An 11,076-nucleotide genomic window follows, 5' to 3' on the forward strand; every position below is an offset into this window, starting at 1 on the left:
TCGCCGGGCCCGAAAGGATGACCATCTCAGACGGTAAGAGAAGTAAATTTGGGTGAGACTGCCATATCAAGTTTGACACCAGTATTCATTATTGTGTCTTGATATCGCCTATAACTGATTACTTTGTCGGTATTACGAATTTCATCTTCGAGGAGAACACCGAATTCTTTTCTTACTTGCACTGCACTGCCAGTATCGCCCACAATGGTACTGCGAATATTTGCTTGTGCGCCGAGTATGCAATATACGTAGGCTTCAAGGCTTTCATTGAGGCGAGCGAGACCGGCCTTTGTTAGTCCCGAGTCTCCCTTCAGAGGAATGAAACTATTATATTGTCCCTCCGATCCATCATTTCGGAAGAAATAATAGTGTGGTCGGTCTTTGTCGGGCAGTACATGTTTTTTCTTTCCAAAAATTGTATGTGTATAGAAAACGCCTCCGTCGGCGGAGAGGAAAAAGTCGTGACCATTGTATATTGCTTTTGGCTGTCGAACGGGCCCACGATTAGTGTAATATTCATAACCATAACCAAGACCTGAGTTTTGACCTTTTCGATAACGAAAGTCGGACTTCGTTGGACTTATATTTCCAAATTCTGTACATAGAAGTTCATATTGAACGAGATTGTATGGATTGTCGCCGGCTTTGAAAATTCCTCCGGTATCGTCTGGAAGTGCAACGCCCATTTCATGAAGGATCCGACGTATTGTAAAATATACATGAAAACGGCAGAATGATCGTATTTGGGGCGGAAATTTCCCTTCGGAACCAAAGAGATGGGCGAATGATATACCACAACCAGTAGTGCTGCACCATACGGCGAAATTTAATTGCTGGTCCCAGTATTTCATGTTTGGTCCGCCCAGCCAGACATTACTTTCTTTCGCTGATCGATGAGTGATTACGTTATCTTTGAACACATCCCGTGGATGAAAAGTAAATTTTTCTGTCGGCGTTACATATATTTCTAAGTCCATGAGAATAGGTTTTATTCCCCCGTCCGGTTTGGAAGGAATATCTTCATGCTGTACTGTCGGTACGCTCGTCTTATTCAATTGAAAAGCAACTGGGAATAAGTCTGTACTCATTATTCGTGTTTCTATATACAGATAGATTTAAATGGAGGAGAATTTTCCATACTTCAGAATCGTACTAACATTCCAGACCATGTTAATATTATATTTCGGATTCAGGTTTAAACGAATTTTTTATTTTTTACTAAGAATAGATAACATACTGCAAACAATGGAGAATTTAATAAAGTCATCGGCAGCGGCAAATACGCGTTCCGAAGGGTCTTCGGTGCCTTCAGACGCTCGATCCATAATAGAAACAAAGCGTGAAAAAATACTCTGTGTCATCGCAAGTGGACAAAGTAAGTTATTTTTTGGTAAGGAGATTTCAGTTGCTGACGTAGAAAAATGGGGAGATGAAACGGTGAATAAAGCATTTAAAGTCTATGAAGCGAAATACAGTTCTCTTATAAGTGATAATATCACTCAAAGTTTCATAGATCTAGGAGCCCGCGCAATAAGTCAGGTAGTTCCGATCAATGACCGAGATAACTATGCCACTGATCTTAAAAAGGATTTTATTCTAAACAGTGAAATAAAACGATTATCAGGACGGATAGCGTACACGTGGGGGCCCATACTTGCTCTAGTTTCCACGGTTTAATTACAGGTAAACATTTAAATTTTAAAAAAATCGGGTTTAATATAGTACCTGAAATAAATGGATTCAACTTCGCAAACGGTTTCCGACTCAGCAAACGGAAACGACCTCCACACCGCAAACGACGACCTTCCCGACTCCGTCACAGCGCAACATAGAGAAAGTTACAATGCCGCCGAAGCATCCAGGGAGAGTTGCTGCGGGCAAGCGACTAGCGGAATGGAACAGGCAAAACAAGGAGAGAAGAAACGCCAAGCAATGGTGGGGAATGATAGCGATGCGGTAGCGGCAGACCTACCGCCTACAATGAAAGAACAGTGTGATAATAATTCACACTGGTATAATAAATGTTATCTTGTTTTAGGAATTGTGGGAGTTTCATTGACTGCATTAGGGCTATATTGGGGGCGTGCTCGGCATACCCCCTGTCCTCCCCGGAAAGATGAACCGCTTCAGAAAGCGAAAAAAACAGAGCCCGTAGCAGCTCCCTCCAGAACAGTTCCGACAGGGGTTCCGAGGGGAGGGGAGGGGGAGGGGGAGGGGGAGGGAGGACCCAGCTCCTCTACATTGTATGAGATGGATTAACTCCCCCATATTTTTTATTTTTATTTTTTATTTTATATACTAGTCAGCAATCATGGATATTAAAACAGTTGTAAACACAATGTACGATGGTATTGTAATCGCAGGACTAGCGATGGGATATCTTATGATCTCCAGCAAATTTCTGAAAATAGAGGTTGGCGATCCAAGTCGACCAAATTTAACTCGCTTGGCAAAATTAGGCGGTGCGACTGCTGCCGCGGTTGCGACCAAAGATCTCCTTGAACAGAAAAATATTATTCCTGCAGAACCTTATACTTCGTAATGGGCACCTTCGGAATAATAATAATATTCATCGAACATTTATACTTAGTAATATATACATACAACGTACAACGATGATCATTTGGATTGAAAGCAAACAGGTGAACCTGTTACTGTTAATTTTTACCCTTGTATTGACACGACACAGTTTACGAAGATAAGACTGCTAGAGTGCGGACTATATAATTCATGGCATAACATAACATCGACGAATAATGTAATAAAATATCAAGAAGGTGACCAACCGAAGAAGACTAAATCAATACGTCCAGGTAACTACAATATCGATACGTTAAACAAAGCAATCGGGTTGAAGCAAAAAATTAATTTTGAAAAACATCTGCCGACAAACCACGTTCTTCTAACTTTGGCTAAAGATGTTAAAGTTTATTTCAATGCTACAGGTAGCTTCGCCAACGTCGTTGGCTTTTCAGATAAGCCAGAGGACAACCCAGTTATAAAAAGTACTATGAGTCCGAAGAAAGTGGATTTCTTAACAGTCACTAAATATATAGTTCATTCAGATGTAGTCGATGTTACTGGAAATTATGTTTCATTTGGTTCGGGTGCCTCCGGAGGATACATACAGGGGAAAGTATCGAACTGTTTACAAATACTTCCCATCCGGGATACGAGAGAAATAAGTGAAAAGGTTACTTACGATTTTAAAAACGGAGCAATTTCTATGCCATTGAGAAAAGGGGAGATTACATGAATTCAATGCGTATCTGGATAACAGATCAGGATGGGAACATGATCGATTTCAATAACTGGCCAATTAGCTTTTGTATTGAATTATTGTAGTCCCGAAGCGGGGCCGGTGTAACCCTATCGGAAGATAAACCATCCCACGACCAATCCTCCAGCAATATAGATCATCTCATATTTCTTTTGCTCAGGACTGGGTTGATAATAATCTGAGAATTGCGCTAACGCTTGCGCTGGACTTGACGTAGAGTTGCTTTGCACCGCTTCTGCTTCTTCCAGGATTTCTGCATCTGTATCTCTTAATTCTGCCGCAGCATGTGCGTCCTTTGCCTGATTTTCTCTTTCCCAGTCAGCCTGTAGTAATCTTTTTTCTGACCAGACGTTGCGATCATGTTCAAATTTTTCTAATGCTTTATCATGTCGGACCTTTTCTTCAATAAGAGCCTCACCATTCCCAGAAAGCTTTTGTCCGATAATATTTCCTCCTGTGAATGCCGTTGCATTTAATACAGCACCGAGAACTGTCATTCCTATAGCTGAAGCCATGACTGTGTATTGTATATTACAAGGTATTATTTTAATTTTCACTGTATATAGGTCCCTACGGAGTATGTCTGATCCAAGTGGCTTCGGTCTAGGTACAATTCGTATGCAAAATCTTGAGCTTGAAGATCTGAGTGATGTTAAAGTTAACAATAATACTAAGATGGCTGCTAATCATAATAAGGATTACGTCCTTCGTTATAAAGACCGCGAAAAATATTTCGTTTTAGCCAATGCTGCGGTGCAATCCCACGAGCATGCTGTAGAATTTTCCGAACTTAAAGACATTGATGAAACTGTAATTGACGCCACAAAGGCTTCGAATGATTCTACTCCTTTTGCTCTGACATGGGATTCGGCTAGTCAGAAATCATGCTTATAATGTGCCGCGTAACATCTTAGATATATTGGATAGTGAAATTGCAGGAGGTGTTGCTGAACCACCAGGAACTCCGAATGTGATTTATTTTGATAGCAATGTAAACAAATATAAATTGTTAGATTTTCGTAGTTGGCTTACTCCTACAAATCCATACATTGCACTTCTTGGTATACCAATTCATCTTAAAATTAGTCCTCTTAATACAATAATGAAGGCAGATAATACACTAAGAAGTGGATAAACGAGGGGAGAATTATTGCTCGTATACAGCTAGCGGAGTTCCAGTTAGATTATTTTGGGACACAACTTTAAAGAAACTGGGTCTGAAAAGCGTCGGTGATGAGGCAGCTGTTCTCACTTTACAGACTGTAAATCAACAGATGACTGATAATATGAAAATACTTCAACATGGTACAGTTCTCATTAGATGTGTAAAGTTAGCTACTGGAGATGAATTTGACGATTTGGTTGGATATTATGCTATGAAAACAGATAACAGAACAACTTGTGATATTATCATAAGTATTGATAAAGATCGGGGAGGGGAAATGAGTATTGAATGTTTTGTTGGTGGGAATAGAATAGAGAACGACTTAGGAACTACATTTGTACGTAGAGATAAAAGAGTGAACACTTTAGATATCAGTACCATTCATCTGAAACGACTCATATTATTTGAAGTAATGGTCTTTCGTCATATTTTAAGTTCAGAGGAAATTACTAAAATTTTATCTATCGGGTGAACAAGTTCGCACCGATAGGAACTCCGAGTTCAGACCTCAGTCATGTAGTAGAAAAAATTCACATCAGCTAGACTCCGCGACCGGCCGGCCGGACTGACAACGGGGCTCCTTTATATAGGCTAGTTTGATGGTGATGACTCACACGGAATTTCCCGTACACCTTCGGAACGTGTATAAACATGCTCAGCAGGGAATTTCCCCGCTTAGTTCAGGACAATGCACTGCTGCGCAAGCTGTTGCGCATGCGTGAGTTCGTATATAGGTCAGGGTCATACTTTAGTTACATGGATGGTTAATTTTTCCTTCGCTTCATGTAGATAAATGAATAAAATGGGGTGTAAAATTCTTACTTCATCCCAGTTGTCCACCCTTTCTTTACTACTTACAGAGACTAGTTGCCAAGTTTTACAAGCAGTTCAAATTCACGGAGAGGTGGTAAAAGAACGACATTACTGCAAATTTAGACTCAGAGGACAGTGTTCTTTGTAGTTGAATATCAATAAAGTTCATGACTTCAAAAATAATAGAGTGATGTGTAAAATGAACTAACTTTACTTCGGTTATCAACAAATGAATGACACCACATTTCTCAATGAGCTGACATTGGGGCCTACATCAGTACGAAGTGAACTTGGGAGTTTCAGGCTATTTCGTGAACGTCATTTGTTTTCTATATTGACAAGATTGTAGCGACAAGCGATAAAAACATTGCAACATTGTAAGAGTGTTTATCTTTTCTAGTTTATCCGACGTTTTTATTAAACACAAAAAAATCTAAAACTATTAAACAACCCAAGGTCTTTGTGTCAGCAACTTTCTAGCCTAAAAAAACTCAGACAACAGTTTTCTATATTGACAAGATTGTATAGCGATAAAAACCTTGCAACATTGTAAGAGTTTCTCATTTCTAGTTGATCCGACGTTTTCATTTACTAGTAACAGAAAAAAAATATAAAACTAACAACCCAAGGGCTTTGGGTCAGCAACTTTCTAGCCTAAAAAAACTCAGACAAGTGTTTTGTCGAACGAAGAAATAATTCAAAACTAAAACATTTCTCTTCAACTCAAATCTAACCAAAATCTAAAAGTAGTACAAAATGGATCACACAAAAAAGTAGTAAATTGTGCAATGGGACGTGTACTTATTTTTCAAATTTTACTTGAAGTAGACGACCTGAATGGGTTATATTTAATTGTCACTAGTACTATAATCGCTGGTAGTGGCAATAGTTGCTAAATCTAGCAATGTTATATTAATTCAGTTGGCCTGTGTGTGTCACCATTGAAACTGATAGCTGCTGTAAAGATATAAACATACTACATAGTCAATTAGTTTACAGACATCTTGCTGCATCACCTGCTGTTTTAGTCTGTCTGATGTTGGCGCAAAGTTGTAAAAGTTGACCACTAAAAGGGTAAATTCGAGAGCAAACTGACAAACCTAATTAGGTAGTGTATCAATATCCAGCTGTATCTCATCGTCAAAATCATTCTGGTAAATGTACTGTAAATGACTTTCAATAATGTCGTATCATAGTATCTTTAATGTACAAAGTAATTTGTCAACTTTGGTCTTGTCAAGACAGATAAATATTCTTAATAAGGAAAGTTCATTAAATTTGCAAATAAGGAATTGGCTAAAGTAAAAATGCCTAATGACTTTCAATGTTGTATCATAGTATATTTAATGTACAGAGCAAGTTTCGTCAAATTTGGTCAATACAGATAAATATCCCTTTTATATATTGGGCCTATCTTGTTCACAATTTACACATCACCACTTGGCAACATCATTCGAAGATATAACATAGAATTTCACTATCTCTATGCTGATGACACCCAGCTTTATCTTTCTTTCAGACTACATAATATCAACATAAGCATATCAAAAATGGAAAACGCGATCGCAGAAATACACAACTGGATGACCGTTAATCTACTAAAACTGAACTCGGATAAAGACGGAGTTAGTCTTTTTTGAATCGCAGGCAAACCTTCGTAACCTGAACATACCATCCTTGCGAATTGACGGCTGTACCATCATTCCGACAACGTGTGCTAGAAACCTTAGCGCTCTCTTTGACAACACAATGAGTATGAACAACCACGTAACTGCAGTGTGTAAATCATCATACATGCATATCAGACATATCAGCGCCATACGGAAATATTTAACAGAAGACGCAACAAAGCAATTAGTTCACGCATTCGTAATATCCAGACTGGATTATGCTAACAGTCTATACTTTTATGGTATGACCAAGTTAAATATGCAGAAGCTTCAACTCGTCCAGAACACTGCAGCTCATCTGATTAAAAAAATATATAAATTCGACCACATTACTGATGCTGTTATCAAACTTCACTGGCTGCCTGTCCATAAACGCATTGAATTTAAATTGTTGCTATTCACGTTTCAGGCCCTGCACGGTGCTGCGCCGCCTTACCTTTGCGATCTCATTACACTACAAACCAAAGCGCTGTCTTCGTTCTGAAAACCGATGTCTGTTAGTTGTTCCGAAAGTTGTATCTAAGACCTTTGGGAGTCGGGCCTTGTTCTGCTGCCCCAATCTTATGGAACGAGCTTCCACTTGAAAATAAAACCTGCAAGTCGCTTGACATTTTTAAGAAGAAGTTGAAAACTCACCTTTTTATACTTGCTTAGGCCTATAGTATTTGATTTTTTTATACTGTGTAACAATTCTTTATTCGGTTTTTACCGTGTTGTTAGTTTTATTTCCACAATTTTTATCTAGGTTACATTCTTCGTTTTTCCTTTCATCCATTTCTTCACTTTTAGGCCCTAATTATCTTTTATTTTTATTGTTGCCATCTTCTGTTGAGCGCCTATGAGCACTTTTGTGGATATATGGCGCTATATTAGTGCTAAATTATTATTATTATTATTACTGTTATTATTATCATGACATTATTATTATAAACATCCCTAATTAGGAAAGTTCATTAAATATGCAAATTAGGAATTGGCTGAAGTAAAAATTTTTAATGACTTTCAATAATGTTGTTTTATAAATATCTTCAATATATATGTAGCAAGATTCATCAACTTTGGTCGAGTCAATTCAGATATATATCTCTAATTAGTGAAGTTCATTAAATATGTAAATAGGGAATTAGCTGAAGTAAAACTGCTTAGGCCTAATGATTTTCAATAATGTTATATTATAGTATCTCTTATGTACATAGCAAGTTTCATCAACTTTGGTCCAGTCAATTCAGATATATATATCTAATAAGGAAAGTTTGTTAAATATGCAAATAAGTATGGCTGAAGTAAAAATGCTTAATGATTTTCAACAATGTTATATCATAGTATCTTTAATGTACATAGCAAGTTTCAACAATTTTGGTCAATTCAAATAAATAGCCTATCCCTAATTTCAAAAGTTCATTAAATATGCAAAATTATCGATTATCTTTTATGTCACCCCTTAATATCTTTCACAGCCGATAGGCCTATGTTGGTGTGATCAACATTTGTAGAAAATCTCATCAAATTGCGTGCTGTTGTTGTCAATATATATCTGTTTTTCTAAAATCATTAATTATGCAAATGAGCAAAAAGTAAGAAAGCCACACCCAACAAAAACTAATCAGTTCTTGCAATTTGCAAACTGAATCTATGTAGGCTACTAGATTTGATTCTGATCTGATGAGCCGTTTTTGAGATATCGAGCAGACAGACAGACACACAGACAGACACACAGACATCGCTGCGACATATCACGCTCACGTGTGTCAACACATTAGCATACAAGGAACGTTCCTAGGAAACGATACAAGGAAAATGTTTTTAACGTATTATAAGACCTTACGATAGTTTAATGTCGCATAGTAAGAGGCTCTCATCAGCCAACAGTCCCAAAAAATTATAACAGCAAAGTTTTATGCGGTAAAAGTACCTCGCACCGTACCGTTACAGAAAACGTATTATACAATACAATACTTTATTGCTCAACAACACACTCAAGGAGTGTGGTAAGGCAAAATTACAAACTCAAACTTTCAAAGATGCAGACTTCAACAATAGTTTAACGACAGTTTAAGTTCGTATTATAAGAGACTCTCATCAGCCAACAGTTCCAGAAAATGATAACAGCAAAGTTTTATAAAGTATAACTACGCCGCACCGGTGTACCGTCACATTTTCCTTTTATCGTTTCCTAGGAACGTTCCTTGAACGTTACGATATTCAATATTGATTGTCATTTTCTGAAACCGTACGATGACGAGAGCCGTACTTCCATGCGAGCAATCACTCGTACGAGGCATGCTGCAAGACCCTTCTCAAATCATGTACCTCCACCTGGCTAGCAGTGGCACATGACAATGGGAGCCAGAAGTCTGGTTGTTGTTGTTGTTGTTTTGTTGTTCATGTTTATTAGTCATGTTGTTTTGTTGTTGTTGACAAATAAAATTCAAGGAACATTATTGTGTTGTTGTTGTTGTTTCAAACGTAATGTAGATGTCCTATTAAAGAAGCACTACAAGGATGCTATTATTATTTGACCCGATGCAACTGTCCCCCAACGCACACACACACTCTACCTTGACTTTATAAGAGTACGACTTGCATCGGGTCAAATAATGATAGCGGTCTTGTAGTGTTTCTTATGACATCTACATTACGTTTGAAACAACAACAACATAATACATATAGTTATGTTCCTTGAATTTTATTGGTCAACAACAACAACAACAACATTACTAATAAACATAAACAACAACAACCGGATGTCTGAATCCCCTGTGGTAAGTGGTAGCTGCAGTAAAAATGAGATTGTTTTCTTTCCTACACCCATGGTACCTTACCGAGGCAGCAGGAAGAAGCAAAATATGTATGGGGAATGTACAGATGATCTTATGTGGTCACATACCCCTAGAATGATGCTCCTTTTCTGTGATAGTTCGAAGTAAAAGTATGGAGACATCGACAATTTGTTGACACTTTGATTGGCCAGGAAATCCATGAAGATTCAAAAGTTCTGAAACTCGAAACTGGGGAGAAAACTATTCAATCCAGGATTCAGAATTGCAAGGAGACGACAACCATGTCGGAGAAAAATTTAGAAAAAACTATGTTCAGCCTACACATGGTCTTTAATTTTGTCTATAGATATTCTTCATAAATCTATCTTACATCATATATGGATGTTGTGTCCTCGCACTTCTGTATCCTTGATAGAATAGTTTTTTTTAAAAAGCCCATGGACATATCTTACTGGCAGTACATCTCGTACCAGAGAACTTGCTTGAAACATTTTAAAACCAGTGGTACATGTAGATGTACCATCATTTGATAATGTCGATACGTTATCGACAAAGACTGTCATTTCATTGAGTGCATAATCCTCTCATCCTGAAAATGTTATTTCAAACTACTGGAGAAGGCAAGCCCTTCTGCGACAAAGCCTGTAGCAGTCATTTGGTCAGGCAGAAAATAGACTCCTAGAAAAGTAGTCTGATCACAGTGGTTAGAGTGACTGTTGCCCTATGGTTCGGTGAAGGAGCGATAATCTCTGTGGGAAATTATGATTTGCATAACAATGCAAAAGTTGTGTTAATGAGTTTCTAATCACGGGTACTCTGTGGGGGTGCTCAGGAGAGGGAGAGGGGAGGGGAGGGTTTCATAGAGGAGGTATTCTGTTTTCCAAAATGGGGTGAGTGACTTTTCGACTAGCCTAGACTCCATAAAAAATCTGTGTGGATGATGGCCAAAAGCAGAGGCTGGGCTCCTTTTTGACCTGCAATAAAGCGAATAAACTCACTCACTAACTCACTGTGAACTGCGAATTGATAGACAGAGACAGGTAGCTCATCATGCAGATGTTTGTTTCACTGAATCAACTACAGCAATCATTATACATAACTCTCAACTTGGAATATATTTGTGGCATGTCATTACGTTCAGGAGAGCTGCAAATGATGATTCTTCTAATGTTAGAGTTGCATGTATAGTTTTGTGGATTTGGTGTGACAACTATTGTAGATATTAGTTTATTGAGTCATTCACATGTGTAGAGTGGACCAGAATCAATGAACATGTTCCTTGTAAATTGATAAACCCCGATGAAGACAAATTTAGATTACACTGTCTCCAACATATTGCAAGTTTAAAGTTGTCAAAGTCTTTGCCAT

Source organism: Ptychodera flava, chromosome 9 (genome assembly GCF_041260155.1).
Source record: "Ptychodera flava strain L36383 chromosome 9, AS_Pfla_20210202, whole genome shotgun sequence".
In the NCBI taxonomy this organism is placed as follows: Eukaryota; Metazoa; Hemichordata; class Enteropneusta; family Ptychoderidae; genus Ptychodera; species Ptychodera flava.